This window comes from Lissotriton helveticus, chromosome 4_1 (genome assembly GCF_964261635.1).
Source record: "Lissotriton helveticus chromosome 4_1, aLisHel1.1, whole genome shotgun sequence".
Taxonomy (NCBI): Eukaryota; Metazoa; Chordata; class Amphibia; order Caudata; family Salamandridae; genus Lissotriton; species Lissotriton helveticus.
The window spans coordinates 729,193,812-729,212,498 of NC_136063.1; positions in this window are offsets into that span (position 1 = coordinate 729,193,812).

Sequence of the window (18,687 nt, forward strand, 5' to 3'; positions counted from 1 at the left end):
AGTTTTTGAGTTTCAAGATGCATGCCTGGTTGGTTGACTACTTCATTTAGTAAGGAATGAGAAAATTGAACAAGGAGTTTATTCATTTTTTAGCCATGGCACCTGTGTTTTTTATAAACACAAGAGAACCTAGGGGTCTATAAAAGTAAGATATCTGCGTTATCTCATATCATAGCACAAGCTTACTGAAAGGCAATAGTAGGTGTAGGATAAAGATAAAAAGAAATCAGGGAAGGTGCAAGTGATTGTAACAAAGAACCCGCTTAGTTCGTAGGATTCCCATCAAACAATTGTATAATCAAATTCTATCATCTGGTCATCCTCTAGCCAAAAAGAAGTCTCTAGATCATTGAGACCCATATGTACCCTGGTGTAGAGCGGGGTCAGTGCCCACAAGCACTAAGTGACCAATGATAGACAAAAGATGGGTATAGGTGCAGTGCAAAAAAACAAGTGGTGAGAATAAAATAGAATAGAGGGCAGAGCAGTACTTTTTATTAGAAATCTGTCCTCTTCCTAATTAAAAACAAAATGAACAGTGCAAAAATGCAGTATGGAAGCAAATTACTGCATTACTGGCCAACATGTTTCAACCTTAACGGGAAGGACCCACGGTTTTCATCAGGGCCCTGTTCACAACATTGCTACTGCTTAGTGAAAAACTAATATGAGTAAGAGAACCTTGAGCGACATTGAGGCACAGGTTTTGAATAAGGGTCTAGGGTTTGTTATATCTGACAAAGGAGATCCTTTCAGAACACAAACTGAATTGGCTCAGTTTTTTCGGAAGTTAAGGTTACACTATTTTTTCAAAGACAGGACCTTTGAGGATGTTGATAAAAATACAGGTTTGAGGCTGAAATCCACTTTTTTGCCTCCTATTCATACTGTTACTCCACACGTAGCCACTTTTGAAAGGGCCGTGAAAGACGATATTGAAACCATCTGGAGTGGTGGTGGCAATAATGGTTACTGCAACTTGTCGAGGGAAGAACATCAGGCCGTTCAAACACTTATGCGAGACCCTTCTATAGTAATAAAATCTGCTGACAAGGGCGGCGCCATAGTGTTACAGGATACTGAAGTGTACAGAGCAGAATGACTACGCCATTTGAGTGTTGATACTTCTTACAAACTATTGTCCACAGATCCCACCAAAAGATTGATGGGCGAGATCCAAATACTAACTGAGGAAGCCTTAGCAGAGGGCTGGATTACCCCGTTGGAATCTCAATTCCTACAGGCTAAACATCCTGTTGTCCCCTACTTCTACACCTTACCCAAGGTGCATAAGGCACAGAGACCACCACCTGGCAGGCCTATTATCTCAGGGCAGGGCTCTGTCCTAGAGCCATTGTCTGAATTTGTTGACCATTTTTTAAGACCGATAGTGCTGACTATGCCTTCTTACTTAAAGGACACCAAAGATGTCCTCCGTCTGTTGCCAGACATTGACTTTAACCTAGAGACCGACATACTTGTCTCCTTGGATGTTGAATCCTTGTATACATCCATCCCCCAGGATGATACTCTGAATGCTATTTGTTCCATTTTGAATTCTGTCACATTGGATACTATAACACCTATTCCTTTCATAATGACGCTAGCAAGAATGGCTATGAAAGAGAATTATTTCAGGTACGAAGACAATCTGTACTTGCAGATCTCTGGCACGAGTATGGGCAGTATTTTTGCGCCAAGCTTGGCTAATCTATATGTCCACTCGTTTGAACAACAGGAAGTACTAGTACCTGACAACCCATTTTTATCATCGATTGTCTGTTACAAACGGTACATCGATGATATTTTCCTGGTATGGCGAGGAAATGAAGAGTCCCTTGGTAATTTCTATGATTGGTTGAACAGCCGTAATAGGTTTTTGAGATTCACTATTGAGATGAATAAGGAGAGGATCACATTTTTGGACCTCTCTATTTTTGCCACTCCTGATGGTCTTCAAAGTGAACTCTTCCGTAAGCCTATGGCAAGGAACTCACTCTTACGTTTCGACAGCCAGCACCCGAGGTCTCTTCGTGAGAACCTTCCTTACGGACAATTTCTCCGGGTCCGGAGGAATTGCTCAACTAATGAGACTTATGTTAAACACTCCACAAACCTTTGTCTTCAATTACAAGCTAGACACTACCCTAAAACCCTGATTAGACGTTCTCTGAAACGTGCTAGCAATAATAATCGTGATGCTCTCCTGGAGTTACCAGTAGAGAAGCCACCACTGACTAGATTAACGTTTGTTAGCACTTTCAACGACAAATCTAACCTGGTTCAGAGAATTGTCAGACGCCATTGGCGTATTCTAAATAGTACTACTGACAAGATTGAATCCCCTTTATTTGCTTTCAAGCGTTCAAAAAATTTGAAAGACTGCTTGGTACATACCCGCCCACGTGAGGTACGAAAGGAGACTAATGAGACTCTGTGGGAGCTGCCACAGGTGCAGGGTCACCACCCTTGCGGTGGCTGTTCTATGTGTAGTTTAACACGCAAAACTACTCAAATAGACATAGGAACAGGACGGCCGTGGATACTTAAGCACTTTTCCAATTGCAACAGTTCTAATGTAATATACATTTTGACCTGCCCTTGCAATGAAAGGTATGTGGGCATGACAACCCGGAAAGTTCGCACTCGCATGCTTGAGCACAAGAGTTCCTTCAAATGTAAAAAAACAGTGTCTAAATTAACCAAACACTTCCTGGAGTTGAACCATAAAGAAAATGAGTTTAGCTGGGTTGTCCTGGAGAAACCCCGTATACCCATTCACGTCAGTGACCCTACTCGGTTCCTCTTTCTGAAAGAACAGAAATGGATTTACCAATTACGTTTAGATAGTCAGGGACTCAATGACGAAATCCCTTGGACCACCCTCTAAATGATTATGTGGGCATTAGGTGTAGAGTAATAAATATGTGATACCATCACTCTTTCTGGGTTGGTTGTTTTTGTACACAATCCATCTTGAAAAGGTTACTCTCATGTGAGGTTCAGGGCCTAGAGTTCATTTACTGACGAGTGGAGCCCCCATCATCCACTTTAGGTAGGCCTGGTTCTCCCTTGTCCTCCCAGCTATACATGCATGACGTTGTGGCTTAGTGTATTGTTTTGGGGTAACGATTGCCATATGCTAGCCCCCCCCCCACATGTTGCCATCTTAATTAAGATTTTGGTGTCTCGCAATGAGTATTTTAACAACACAGGTACTGGTTCAAGACACCAGCTGACCAGTCTTCCCTGTATAGGCGGAGATCGCTATTTGTTGAGATATCTAGGATGACTTGGCAAGAGGGAACTACAGGTTTGACGAGATTGACGTAATTTTGTAGTTCCGTAAATCTCGCGAGGTTGAGGAGAGCGCTGCTGCGCATGCGCATGGCAGGCTCACTATCGTGAGTACTTTGGCGGCTTGAGTGTATGGCGGCGCTGGTCGCATCAGACGAATCGGCCTGTTTATAGACAGCGTTTCTCATTGATCCAAACAGTAAGCGCGTCGTTTGGGGCGGGCCCCTAATAGGGCTTTTTAACCATCCACCACCCTCCGGTTCGTTGCCTCCCCCTAACTCAGATACTGTCTGGGGCAACGACGGAGAGGTGAGTGGGTTTGTACTAAAGCAGTGTTGAAGACGTGAGTGTTTGTATTCGACATTCTGTTGGGTGTCCAGTGACTACGGCACTGAGGACCATCTTGTTAGAGATGCCCCAATGGGCATTCGACCTGTCTGTATGCTTACAGGCTTGGTTTAAATGGAGAGTGAATAGTGCTGTTTTGAGGTAGAGCCATTGCTCCTGAGGAATTTATTGAAAGAAGTATTTTAGAAATATAGGCATGACAGATTTTCTGCGGGTAGGAGATAACAAGCAGGGTAACTAAACTGTGGGCTGTATTACTCCTCTGATGCTCCGTATTTCTTTTAGAGCGTGGCCTCCCTTTCTTCCTGAGTTTGAGTCCAGGTGAGGTGAGGTCTTCTCCCTGGCAGAACAGGGTGAGTGGTACTTTTGACCTTATACAAGCTAGAGGTTGTAGGATTATGTGTTTCTACTGATTTTTTGAAATTTGGGGGTGTTTGTGTTTTTTGTAGATCACTTATTGGAACCTTCTGTACGGCGGAGTACCGAACCCATACGCTGTATCCTTTGTTGGTTATCACACTGGATTTTTCATATTAGTTTTTCACTAAGCAGTAGCAATGTTGTGAACAGGGCCCTGATGAAAACCGTGGGTCCTTCCCGTTAAGGTTGAAACATGTTGGCCAGTAATGCAGTAATTTGCTTCCATACTGCATTTTTGCACTGTTCATTTTGTTTTTAATTAGGAAGAGGACAGATTTCTAATCAAAAGTACTGCTCTGCCCTCTATTCTATTTTATTCTCACCACTTGTTTTTTTGCACTGCACCGATACCCATCTTTTGTCTATCATTGGTCACTTAGTGCTTGTGGGCACTGACCCCGCTCTACACCAGGGTACATATGGGTTTCAATGATCTAGAGACTTCTTTTTCCCTGGAGGATGACCAGATGATAGAATTTGATCATACAATTGTTTGATGGGAATCCTACGAACTAAGCGGGTTCTTTGTTACAATCACTTGCACCTTCCCTGATTTCTTTTTATCTTTATCCTACACCTACTATTGCCTTTCAGTAAGCTTGTGCTATGATATGAGATAACGCAGATATCTTACTTTTATAGACCCCTAGGTTCTCTTGTGTTTATAGTATTGTGTTGGGGGCTTAACCTAGGCTTGGCCTCTAAATTCCCCTATGACCCTCCTTCTCTCCTTTTGTAATAACCTGTGTTTTTTACAAACATATTCACACACACACACATACACACCTAAAGTTTAAAGTGATGTTATATATGTTAGAGTTAGGTATGGTAATATCTTACATTATAATGAATTAGGGTGCGAGTTATAGTTACTTCATGGGAAAAGCTATTGTTCACCCTACGGTGGCAGGGTATTCCCAGAAGTGGGTCCCTTGCTCACTTTGCCACTGGAGTCGAACTATCCTGGCTGATGAATGGTGTTGCCCTGAAACCAGTCCCAGGATGCTTGTTTCAGGTTCAAGGAAGACCTGGCTTGGCAATTTGGGCTGGACTGTTCCCATGAGGCACAGGATCACAACTGATTTTCACATACCTGAGTCTAAGCATGGGTGTAAAATCCGTTCCGCTCACGGAATTTGCGAATTTTTGACAAATTCGCATTCCGCGAATCGCGGGAATTTGTCCAAAAATTTGATATTCGCAAGCTTGCAGATTTTTTTGCTTGGTCGCGAGACTTTTTGTCCACGAGCACGCAAAAACGGCCGCGAACACACAATTGCATGCAACTAGCCCATGTACGACTGCATGGGTAACCTCGCGGTAGCTGCGCTGAAAAAAATCCCGCGAACACGCAAAAAAATTAATTCGCTAATTCGCAGATTTTGCGGACCGCAAATTCGCTTTCGCGCAAATTCGCGTACCGCAAATTCGCAAATTTCGCCCATACTTACCTGAGTCTAAACTGAGGTGGCGAATTGAGCTAAAGAATGATGATGGTTCAACCCAGATCTGTGACTGGGGGTGAGTATCTGTAAAGTTTGAGGGCTCCGTCCATCATCTCCTTGTGTTTGCTTTGTTCACCCTAAGTTGGCAGAGTATGCCAAGACATGGATCCCTTGCTCACTTTGCCACTGGATTGAAACTAGCCTGGCTGATGAGGGGTGGTAGCCCAAAACTGGTCCCAGGGTGCTTGTTTCTGGTTCAGGGAAGACCTGGCTTGGCAGTTTGGCCTGGACTGTTATTATGAGGCACAGGGTCAAGACTGATTTGCATATAGCTGGGTTTGAACTGAGATGGCGAAGTGAGCTAAAGAACGATGAGGGATTCAATCCAGATCTGTGACTAGGGTTGAGTGTCTGAAAAGTTTCAGGTCCAATCCATCATCTCCTTGTATTTGCTTTGTTTGCCCTAAGTTGGCAGGGTATGCCAGACGTGGGTCACTTGCTCCCTTTGCCACTGGATTCAAGCTATCCTGGCTGATGAGGGGTGTTACTTCAAAACGGGTCTAAGGATGCCTGTTTCCGGTTCAGGTAAGACCTGACATGGCAGTTTGGGCTAGACTGTTTCCATGAGGCACAGGGTCAAGACTGATTCTCAAATAGCTGGGTTTGAACTGAGCTAGCGAAGTGAGCTAAAGAACGACATGGGATTCAACCAAGATCTGTGACGGGGGGTGAGTGTCTGAAAAGTGTCAGCGCTCCATCTATCATCTCCTTGTGTTTGCTTTGTTGCCCTAAGTAGGCAGGGTATGCCCAGACATGGGCCCCTTGCTCACTTTCCTACTGGATTCAAGCTAGCCTGGTTGATGAGGGGTGTTACCCCCAAACCGGTCCTGGGATGCTTGTTTCTGGTTCAGGAAAGACCTGGCTTGGCAGTTCGGGCTGGTCTGGTCCCATGAGACACAGGATCAAGAATGATTTGCATATAGCTGGGTCTGAACTGAGGTGCTGAAGTGAGCTAAAGAACGATGATTGATTCAACCCAGATCTCTGACCTATCTCAAAGGTTTCAGCGCTCCATCCATAATCTCCTTGTGTTTGCTTTGTTCGCCCTCAGTTGGCAGGGTATGCTCAGACGTGGGTCCCTTGCTCCCTTTGCCACTGAATTCATGCTACCCTGGTTGATGAGGGGTGTTACCTCGAAACTGGGCCCAGGATGCTTGTTTCAGGTTCAGGGAAGACCTGGCTTGGCAATTTGGGCTGGACTGTTCCCATGAGGCACAGGGTCAAGACTGATTTGCATATAGCTAGGTCGGAACTGAGATGCTGAAGTGAGCTAAAGAACAATGACTGATTCAACCCAGATCTGTGACTGGGGGTGAGCATCTGTAAAGTTTGAGAGCTCTGTCCATCATCTCCTTGTGTTTGCTTTGTTCACCCTAAGTTGGCAGGGTATGCCCAGACGTGGGTCTCTTGCTCACTTTGCCACCGAGACGAGATATCCTGGCTGATGATGGGTGTTACCCTGAAATCAGTCCCAGGATGCTTGTTTCAAGTTCAGGGAAGACCGGGCTTGGCAATTTGGGCTGGACTGTTCCCATGAGGCACAAGGTCACAACTGATTTTCCCAGACCTGAGTCTCAACTAAGGTGGCGAATTGAGCTAAAGAATGATGATGGATTCAACCCAGATCTGTGACTGGGGGGAGTAGCTGTAAAGATTGAGGGCTCCGTCCATCATCTCCTTGTGTTTGCTTTCTTCACCCTACGTTGGCAGGGTATGCCAAGCCATGGATCCCTTGCTCACTTTGCCACTGGATTGAAGCTAGCCTGGCTGATGAGGGGTGGTAGCCTAGCCTGAAACTGGTCCCAGGATGCTTGTTTCCGGTTCAGGGAAGACCTGGCTTGGCAGTTTGGCCTGGACTGTTCATATGAGGCACAGGGTCAAGACTGATTTGCATCTAGCTGGGTTTGAACTGAGATGGCGAAGTGAGCTAAAGAACGATGAGGGATTCAATACAGATCTGTGACTGGGGTTGAGTGTCCATCCATCATCTCCTTGTGTTTGCTTTGTTCACCCTAGGTTGGCAGGGTATGCCCAAACGTGGGTCCTTTGCTCACTTTGCCACTGGTTTCATGCTACACTGGTTGATGAGGGGTGTTACATTGAAACTGGTCCCAGGATGCCTGTTTCTGGTTCGGAGAAGACCTGGCTTGGCAATTCGGGCTGGACTGTTCCCATGAGGCACAGGGTCAAGACTGATTTGCATATAGCTGGGTCTGAACTGAGGTGCTGAAGTGAGCTTAAGAATGATGATTGATACAACTCAGATCTGTGACTGTGGGTGAGTGTCTCAAAGGTTTCAGTGCTCCATCTATAATCTGCGTGTGTCTGCTTTGTTCGCCCTCAGTTGGCAGGGTATGCTCAGACGTGGGTCCCTTGCTCACTTTGCCACTGGATTGAAGCTAGCCTGGCTGATGAGGGGTGGTAGCCTAGCCTGAAACTGGTCCCAGGATGCATGTTTCCGGTTCAGGGAAGACCTGGCTTGGCAGTTTGGCCTGGACTGTTCATATGAGGCACAGGGTCAAGACTGATTTGCACATAGCTGGGTTTGAACTGAGATGGCGAAGTGAGCTAAAAAACGATCAGGGATTCAATACAGATCTGTGACTGGGGTTGAGTGTCTGAAAAGTTTCAGCGATCTATCCATCATCTCCTTGTATTTGCTTCGTTTGTCCTAAGTTGGCAGGGTATGCCAGATGTGGGTCCCTTGCTCCCTTTGCCACTGGATTCAAGCTATCCTGGCTGATGAAGGGTGTTACTTCGAAACCAGTCTCAGGATGTTTGTTTCTGGTTCAGGGAAGACCTGGCATGGCAGTTTGGGCAAGACTGTTTCCATGAGGCACAGGGTCAAGACTGATTGTCATATAGCTGGGTTTGAACTGAGCTGGCGTAGTGAGCTAAAGAACGACAAGGGATTCAACCAAGATCTACGACTGGGGGTGAGTGTCTGAAAAGTGTCAGCGCTCCATCTATCATATCCTTGTGTTTGTTTTGTTGCCCTAAGTAGGCAGGGTATGCCCAGACATGGGCCCTTTGCTCACTTTGCCACTGGATTGATGCTACCCTGGTTGATGAGGGGTGTTACCTCGAAACTGGTCCCAGGATGCTTGTTTCTGGTTCAGGGAAGACCTGGCTTGGCAATTCGGGCTGGACTGTTCCCATGAGGCACAGGGTCAAGACTGATTTGCATATAGCTGGGTCTGAACTGAGGTGCTGAAGTGAGCTTAAGAATGATGATTGATACAACTCAGATCTGTGACTGTGGGTGAGTGTCTCAAAGGTTTCAGTGCTCCATCTATAATCTCCATGTGTCTGCTTTGTTCGCCCTCAGTTGGCAGGGTATGCTCAGACGTGGGTCCCTTGCTCACTTTACCACTGGGTTCCAACTGTCCTGGCTGATTAGGGGTGTTACCTTGAAACTGGTCCCAGGATGCTTGTTTCCATTTCAGGGAAGACCTGGCTTGGCAGTTCGGGCGGGACAGTTCCCATGAGACACAGGGTTAAGAACAATTTGCTTATAGCTGGGTTAGAACTGAGGTGAACAAGTGAGCTAAAGATCAATGATGGATTTAACCCAGATCTGTGACTAGGGCTGAGTGTCTGAAGAGTTTCAGCGCTCCATCCATCAACTCCTTGTGTTTGCTTTGTTCACCCTAAATTGGCTGGGTATGACCAGACATGGGTCCCTTGCTCACTTCGCCACTGGATTCAAGCTAGCCTGACTGATGAGGGGTGTTACGACGACACTGGTTCCTGGATGCTTGTTTCTGGTTCAGGAAAGACCTGGCTTGGCAGTTCGGGCTGGACTGTTCCCATGAGGCACAGGGTCAAGACTGATTTGCATATAGCTGGGTCTGAACTGAGGTGGCAAAGTGAGCTAAAGAACGATGATGGATTCAACCCAGATATGTGACTGGGGGTGAGTGTCTGAAAAGTTTCAGCGCTCCATCCATCATCTCCTTGTGTTTGCTTTGTTCAGCTCTAAATTGGTAGGGTATGCCCGGACGTGGATCCCCTGCTCTTTTTGCAACTGGATTCAAGCTATCCTGGCTGATGAGGGGTGTTACCTTAAAACTGATCCCAGGATGCTAGTTTCCGGTTCAGGGAAGACCTGGCTTGGCAGTTCGGGCTGGACTGTTCCCATTAGGCGCATGTTCAAGACTGATTTGCTTATAGCTGGGTCTGAACTGAGGTGGCAAAGTGCACTAAAGAACGATGATGGATTCAATCCATATCTATGACTGGGGGTGTGTGTCTGAAAAGTTTCAGTTTTCCGTCCATCATCTCATTGTGTGAGCTATAGCTTCTTCAGTTAACTATTACTAGTGAATGTTGTAACTTACTTTTTCACCTAACTATAACGTGCCCTGCGCTGCTTCAGACGGCCAAAGGCCGTTGCGCGCACTACCTTTGTAGTGCTGCGCACGTCCGTCGGCTGTCGCAGCCCCGCCCACCGTGCTAAACCGCTGCACCGTGGAGGAATTGCCGCAGCGGTTAAGCGGTTAAACTTTGTTTTTTCAGTAAAAAAATATATATAAGCACATCAGTGGGTCAAATGAAGTAATGACTCCAGACATATGATGACAACTGATAAAAATCATGAATTTGACATGAACAATGTTACAGATACGCCCAGCATATGCAGTATCATGCATAGATAATGAACACACCGACACAGATAGATAGTGGAATTGGGAACGGGCACGTGCACTCGACACCTTTTTATTACCAGGGTCACATATCCAGTGACGTCTGTGGTGGATGCGTGTGGAGTGAGTGTAAACCAGCCTTCAGGGAATGGTTGCTGCTATCATCACCTACAACAGTAATCATTGGATCACACACAGACATTCAATAATAAAAGAATCAATAGTTTGTGCTGCTGTAAAGTAGGGACAGTAGATGAGAAATAATACAGAAAAAGATTCTATCGTAAAAGAACCACAACTTGTGGCATACTGAGACACAATCTATAGATCAGAAATAATACACAAAAAGATTGTATCATAAAGGGTCCCTGAGTTCTAGTGCACTCAGATAGCCACATCAAAAGCATTCAGCATGTCAACAACCAGCGATGATGCGTGCTGCGGGCGGGCCGTACTAGGAGTAATATCTGTTGCCATCAACACAGCATCATCTGCAATAGTGACTCAATCTAAATAGTGAATATTGGTGTCTGCAGTGTAAGCCAGAGAGAGCGGTCAGCAAGGGCCCACAGCTACGTAAGGTAGACTTGAGCTACACAGTTTGTCATACGAGAAGCAACAAAAAGAGTGTGCGGAGCCTGTAATAATACGTTTGCATGGTGTAGACACTGAAGCAATATCTTTCTCTACAGGACTGCGTCATCTACAATAGCAACTTGATCTGAATTGTGAACACTGCTGTCTGCAGTGTTAATTGAAAGCAGTACTCATACAGACAACCATGAATACTTTGTCTCACTTCCTCTTCACAAAATACAACAACATAAATTACAGAAACGTCTGCAACAAATAAATCAAAACAATTCAAACTGCGATTTCTGCTATCCACAGTGTAGAGTATTCAGTGTTCCTTTGCACTTGCAAAATACATTTGGTCATTGAAGTAAACCTATAAGTCATTTAAAAAAATGTCTTCAAACAGGTATACTTAAAGGATATTGTGTATATTTCAATAGACGTTCTAGTTACTTGACTACTGGATTCTGTAATTAAACAATCACCACTCGATCTGAATAGCGAACACTTCTGTCTGCAGTGTAGGCCAGAGAGCAGTCAGCAAGGGCCCACAGCTACGTAACATGGACTTGAGCTGCCCAGTTTGTCATAAGCGAAGCAACAAAAAAAGGGTGTGCACAGCCTGTAATAATACGTATCCATGGTGCAGACAGTGTGCACTGGAGCAATGCATTTTCCTACATGACTGCGTCATCTGCAATAGCGATTCGATCTGAATTGTGAACACTACTGTCTACAGTGTTAATTGAAGGCAGTACTCACACAGACAACCATTAATACTTTTTCTCACTTCCTCTTCACAAAATACAACAACATAAATTACAGAAAAGTATGCAATAAATAAATCAAAATATTTCGAATTGCAATTTCTGCTGTCTACAGTGTATACTTTCAATATGCTGCCTCTCTTTGAATTGCAACACTTTCCTTTTATACTTGCAGCATGTATTCATTAAATTCTGAATCACTTTAGATCAAAAAAGTCTCTGACAAATTTCTTGAAATTGCTTTTGTCTCAGAGTAACAGATACTGTTTCTTTATCATGTTTTCTTTTCCAGGTATTTGAAATTTAGGTCTGCTTCACCTTATTTGAAACATTCTTCTTTTTGCTTTGTGTGATGTTTTTTCCATTAAATGTTCATAATATTATTTTCACAAATTGTCTAGTACTTTTACTAGAACAAACTGTTTCTGTGCTACTCGCATTTTTCTCTAATTGAAGATCTTTCCTTTTGGTCAAATATATATTTTTCTTCTCTTTTCATCTTTTTTCACTTCTTCTAGGCATTTGCAAATTTTAATCCAAACAAAACAATTTTCTGAAAAATAGAAAATGGATTCAAATATTTTTTACATCTGTTCACTATGTTAAAATAATAACATACAATCACAAAACTCCTACTAATGACTTCCAGACCCAGTGCTACAACGTGATGGAGCACGACAGGGGAACAATAGGATGACAGGTAGTGCTATAGAACATACAGCAAGTATTTATTTTTACAATTAATATGTAACTGCACTACCTCATACTTTTCATATCTCCGCCGCACCCCACCACCCCACAGCACTCTCTCTGCAACCCACCGCAGAAAACTTTATAGATAGTATTTTTAAAAATTGTAATCTATGTACTTAGGATGATATTATCAACCAAACTGCCCACACAAAAATTACCATTGATAGCCTAACAATGGTATCTACAACTTCACAAACATAACAATGCACCAAGGGCTTTAAATGGGGGGGGCTGTCTGTGGGGGTCTGAGCACCAGCACTTTATTTTTGGAGGACTCAAAATGGGTCTTTATGGGGCTCTGTTTTCAGGCCTCGCAAAGGTAGTCCGTTTAAAAAAAAAAAAATGTTATTGCACTACAGTGAGACTGTGAGAGCATGCAAAACTCTACCTACTGAGAAGTACAGACATCATGCCAGGTGAGTCGCATTGTCGGAGAAGGGAAATCCATTAAAGAGAGCCATTTTCTCTCACGATTTTTCTTCACTTTTTGCAACGCAGGAGAAACATCATCGTAGGATGATTAGCAGACAGACCACCAGGCGTGCAACGCCCATTGCCCCGGACTCTCTGAGACAGCTTCCCAGGCGCTCACACAGAGCCGCACCCAAGTACTTCACAGGTCTTCAAAATACCATTTTTTGTAAATGAGACTCTGTTCTTTTTCTCCCCTTTTTACAGCCCCTACATCCTCACTCTGCCTATTGCTGAAAGAATTAGGCTCCCCCAAAATTTCGCTCTGGTTGCGCATCTGCAAACGACCACAAGAAGGCAACTCCAGCACGATCCTGCTCTGACCTTACACGCTGTCTTGTTTTAGTGCTACGAAAATGCACACTTTGCCTGGCTCACTTAGTTCTCACATCCCCTCTTTAATATGAAGATAAAAGCTTTGCAATTCCTTTTTTATTCCTATACTGTGCTTCACATGGAAATATAGAACTGCAGGTTCTCACCACCCCAAATTAGTCCAGTATCTGTGAGTCACATCCACTTTAAACCAGTGTTCCTATATACAACTGGACAAAACTTCACGTTTCTAAATTAACGTCTTACACTGAAAAGCTCCTTTACATTTCTTTCGCTAGATGAACCTTTATTTAAAACACCACCAGAGAAGGGTGGTGAACTATGCTCCACAAAGAACAACTCAAAGCTTCTTTATAAGAAACATCTGCCTGTCAATGCTTATCGCCAGCCTTTTCGACCCCTTAAGAGGCTGGGTGGATGAGTATAATACGCCATATTTAGGATCGGGGGCAGAGGGTGCACGGAAATAAGAACGTATAGTTGAATAAAGGGCGAGTGGATGCATGGCCAAATGGATGAATGGATAGGTAAATGGAAGGATGTATCAATGTATGGATGAAAGGATAAATGAATGCATGGACCAGTACTTAGGTTAGACGGGTGGGCTGACAGATGCTTAGGATTGGTTCTGGGAGAGATGTATCTATGAATATATAGGCGTTTGGCTGCATGGATGGCACAGTGCTTACCATAAGCGAGTGGGCTCATAGATGCTTAAGATAAGTGCAGGAACAGATGTATGCATGTATATAAGTAGGAATGTATGCATCAATTAAAATATGGTTGGATAGCTCAGTGCTTAGGATGGTTGGATGCTGGGATTTAATTGAGACGGATCTCAGGACCGGCACTTATTTTCAGGGAGCCTCCAAACGGGTCTCTATCGGGCTCTATTATCGGCCCTCGCAAAGATAGTCAATTGATTTTATTTTGTTTATTGCACTGCAGTCAGAGCATGCACATCGATGTACGCATGCTCATTTTGCTCACTACTGAGAACTGGAGACATCATGCTAGGTGAGCCACGTTGTAGAAGGAAGGGAAATCCTTTAAAGAATGTTTTTTCCGAACGTAGGATAATTGGAGGGCATTTTCTAAAGCGCACAATGCTTCTTATCTTGATTTAGACCACGCCCCTACTTGCATAACCAACACCCCTTTAAGAGGTTTGCCCCCCCTTTAGAGCACCCCCACATTTTTCCCCACTTAAAACCTTGACTACACCATAGTAACAAAGAAATAGTCTAAGCTTCCCTTCAAATCTACAATGGCACCAAGATTCATAATTTGCCATCAATGCTGACAGCCTTCTACCACAGTGAAAAAGTGTCTATCAACACGAAGATTTGTTATCCACAGAAATGTTGTGTAATTTGTGTAGCTGTCTGCTGGAACACTCATCACCAAAAGGTATAAAAACATGGGAATTTGCCAGAAAAACATATACCATACCATAAAGGGATTCATAAATGGGCACACTGCCACTACACCACCCTTTTCCCCATCCTTCCTTAACCTTACAAAATCAAAGAAAGAGCCTCAGCAAACCTAGTAGAGCCACTATAGCAATACAGGAACTTAATTTTAACCGTACGAAATCAAACAGAAACCCCCACCATTCCTAGTAGGGCCACTATATCCACACATAGGGTTAATTTTAACATGTGTCTGCCGGAACACTTATTAGCAAAAAGTATTCAAACATGCAAATTGGCGGGTAAAGCATAAACCATCCCATAGCACGGTTTATAAATGGGCCCAGTGAAACTACATTACCTTTACTAGCTACACATGTCCACTTTATAAATGTCTGTGTTATAATCAGCAAGATACCCACCTCCCCCATGCCACCCATGCCCTTGTCTAACTTTATGAAATGAAAAAACGAGCCCCAGCCGTCCCGTTACTGCTACTATAGTCATACATAGACTTAGGGGCCGATTATGATGGCGGATGGACTTGAGTCCGTCCGCCACCAGAGAGTAGGAGGGACCGTCCGCAGGGGCAGCAGCGGTCCCTCCATACAGATTAGGATGTGACCGCCAGGGTGGCGGTCACATCCTCTATTTTTAACATTGCGGCGGGTGGAGCTTCAAGCTGCACCCGCCGCAATGTTAAAAATGCATGCACAGCATTTGCGTGCACAAAGCGGCAGGCACCGCGCGGTGCCTGCCGCTTTGTTCACTCAAATGCAGGGGGGTACCATAGGTACCCCCCATGTGCACCCCCCACCCCCTTCACCCAGGGGGCCCGCAACGGGCCCCTGAAGGCAATCTCCGTAGGCTTTTCCACGGCGTAAAAACCGCTGTGGAAAAGTACACTTTCTACGCGATCATAATATGGCTGGCGGTGTCTGATAGACACCGCCAGCCATGTTATTGCTTTTCCGCCGCGGTCGCCTTCCGAGCTGCGGACTGAAAAACGATCCCCCAGCCATCCTAATCTGGCAGGGGGTCTTTTTCAGTCCGCAGCGGTTTTCCCACAGAAGCCACCGCCGGCCCGGAGGATGCGGGAAATCCGCAATCCTAATGAGCCCCTTAATGTCAACAGGTGTCTGCCAAAACGCTCATCAGCAAAACCTATTAAAACCTGCAATTTTGCAACTAAAACATACACCATACCATAAGACGGTTTATAAATAGTCGCAGTACCACCAAACCACCTCCACACCCGCCCTTGCTTAACTTAACACAATAAAAGAAAGAGTCCCAGCAAACGTAGAGGCACCACTATAGCCATACAGCAAAACGTATTAAAACATGCAAATTTGCAGGTAAAACATATACCATGTCATAGTACTCCTTATAAGTGCTCCCAGTGGTACTACATCACCTTTAGTAGCTCGACATCTGCACGTTACTAAATTCTGTGATTTAATCACCAACATACCCACCTCCCCCACGCCCACCCCACCCTTGCTTAACCATACAAAATCAAACAGAAATCACCACCATTCCCAGTAGCGCAACTACACCCTTATACAATGTTAATTTTAACAGGTATATGCAAATTGGCGGGTAAAACATAAACCATCCCATAGCATGGTTTATAAATGGGCCCAGTGGAACTATAACACCTTTATTAGCTAAACATCTATATGTTACTAAAGTCCTTTAAACACTCGGTGGAGTGTATAGCAGGGGATAGTGAGAGTAAACAAAGTTCTAATTCCCAAACTTTTGATATACCATCTCTTTACTGTATCTAAATTAAAGACAATAAATAGAATGAAAAAATTGATGAGAGTCTCAAAAGGGATAGTGAAGCTGAGCACCAGTAAAACCCGGACCACTTCAACACCTATGTATATCCAGCACAGGCTCACAGCCTAACAAATAGTATCACTTATAATCACATGTAGTTCTGTAATGTCAACAAAGTCATACAGAAAATATACCGCACATTTAATTTATTTTTTTATCTCTCACACATTTAGAAAACATCTCTTCTAAAGAAGTACTCGCCAACCACTTCTATTCCATAAGAACAGACAATCATTAATACGTTTACTACCATATATTTTAGTATATCTACCATTTTATTATTCACTAGTCAGAAACTACGAAAAATGTTAACTATACCCAAATGCAAACCAGAAACCATGTTCATATTATATCTCAACCTATGACCAAATGGTTCAAACTATGCGTACATATAAAAGGAACATCATCCCCATTGATTGGTCCACCCACCACCTCATACTGTTCACCATTTCCATCATGCCGCCTCCCCTCTCCTCGAAACAAATTAAACCTACAAAATGGACCAGAAATCTAAAACTTATCCCTCCTGGCGAACTTGTGTCCAAACTACAAGCTCAACTGCTCCTCACTCCTCTCTCCCAAAATGCAAATGAGCTTACTGATCATTTTAATAAAAATGTCACGGATGACCTTGACCAATTGGCCCCTCCTAAACTTAAAACTCTAAGTAATGTTCCTTCCAAATCTTGGTTTAACCTCGAACCTAAAAACGAAAGACGCTCATTAAGACTAAGGGAAAGAACCTGGAGACGGCATCCCTCCCACTCTAACCTGACACTCCTCAGATCAGCTAGGTCTACATACAAAAAACAAATGTTTAACGAAAAGGCATCCTTCTTCCGTACACAACTCGATCGGGCCAAAAACACACCTAGAGAACTGTTCAACATTATCTGGCGCACCACACCTCCTCCTCAGCTTCGCCTAACCCGACTGCCTCAACCGCTAGATGTGAAGAAATTGCCCACTTCTTCTCAGAAAAAAATTGCTTAAATAGATAAATCCTTCCACTCAATGCAGATCCCAACCAACCCCCTACTTCCTTTTTTCATATCTTCTAATTCACACTCCACACTCCTGACACCCCTAGATCCCCCATGATACTCACCATTACCTCACCTCAATCCAACCCCTCATCACCCATTCCTTCTTCTATTCCCTCCCTAAACTAGCCCCCACACCATCCCACCCCTACTCCTCTGGTACCCCACCTCCCGTACTCGCGACCAAAAAACAATGCCTCCTAGCATAATTTCCTCCCTGTAACTGAGGACGAAGTCCACAGCATTATTACTAAACTAAAACCATCCTCCAATACCAAAGACACCCTCCCTTCTAACCTTGTCCAAGACATAAAGCACATTATCGTCCCATCCTGGACCTCAATCATAAACACCTCCCTTGCTACGGGAAGTGTCCCTAGGTCCCTCCAACTTAGTCAAATTTCCCCCATTATCAAAAACGCTAATGCTGATCCTAATGACTTAAACAACCTCCGCCCCATCACTAACCTCCCCCTTCTTTCTAAAGCCCTTGAAAACTGTATCTTGCTCCAATTAGACAAAAACATCGAAAAATTCAATCTGCTGGACCCCTTACAATCAGGCTTCACAAAAGGCTGCAGCACTGAAACTGCCATACTACACATTGTTGATTACATCCACCACTCCCTTGATAACGGTGAGACATGTCTTCTTATCCTCCTTGATCTCTCCGCAGCTTTTGGCACTGTTAACCACTCTGCCCTACTTAATGTGCTCAAAGATCGCTTCGGCCTCAATGGTATTACCTACAATAGGTTTTTCTCCTATCTTCAACTTCGAACCCAACAAATTAAAATTCAACCTAGGAGTACCCCAGGGATCTATTCACTCACCTTCACTCTTTAACCTCTATATGGAACCCCTGACCCTCATTCTAAATCAAGCTGGTTTCAACTACCATCTTTATGCTGATGACACCCAACTCTATTATAAGATCAAATCCCCCGCTGACATCATACACCTTAATACCACCCTCACTAGAATCCAATCCTGGTCCCACCGTAATCATCTCAAACTCAATGCCCAAAAAACTGAAACCATCCTCTTCTATCCCAAAAACAACCCTCTCCCCATTCAAACTTGGATCCCCGACCTCAATGCCCTCAACTGCTCTCTCCTTGTTCAACTCAGTAAAATCTCTTGGTATCTCCATCGATAGCAGGCTAAACCTCAATGTCCATATCAAACATTTGGCTAAAGGAGCCCTCTTCACTCTCCGTCATCTCAAGAAAATCAAACCTTTTCTCCCCACTGAAAATTTT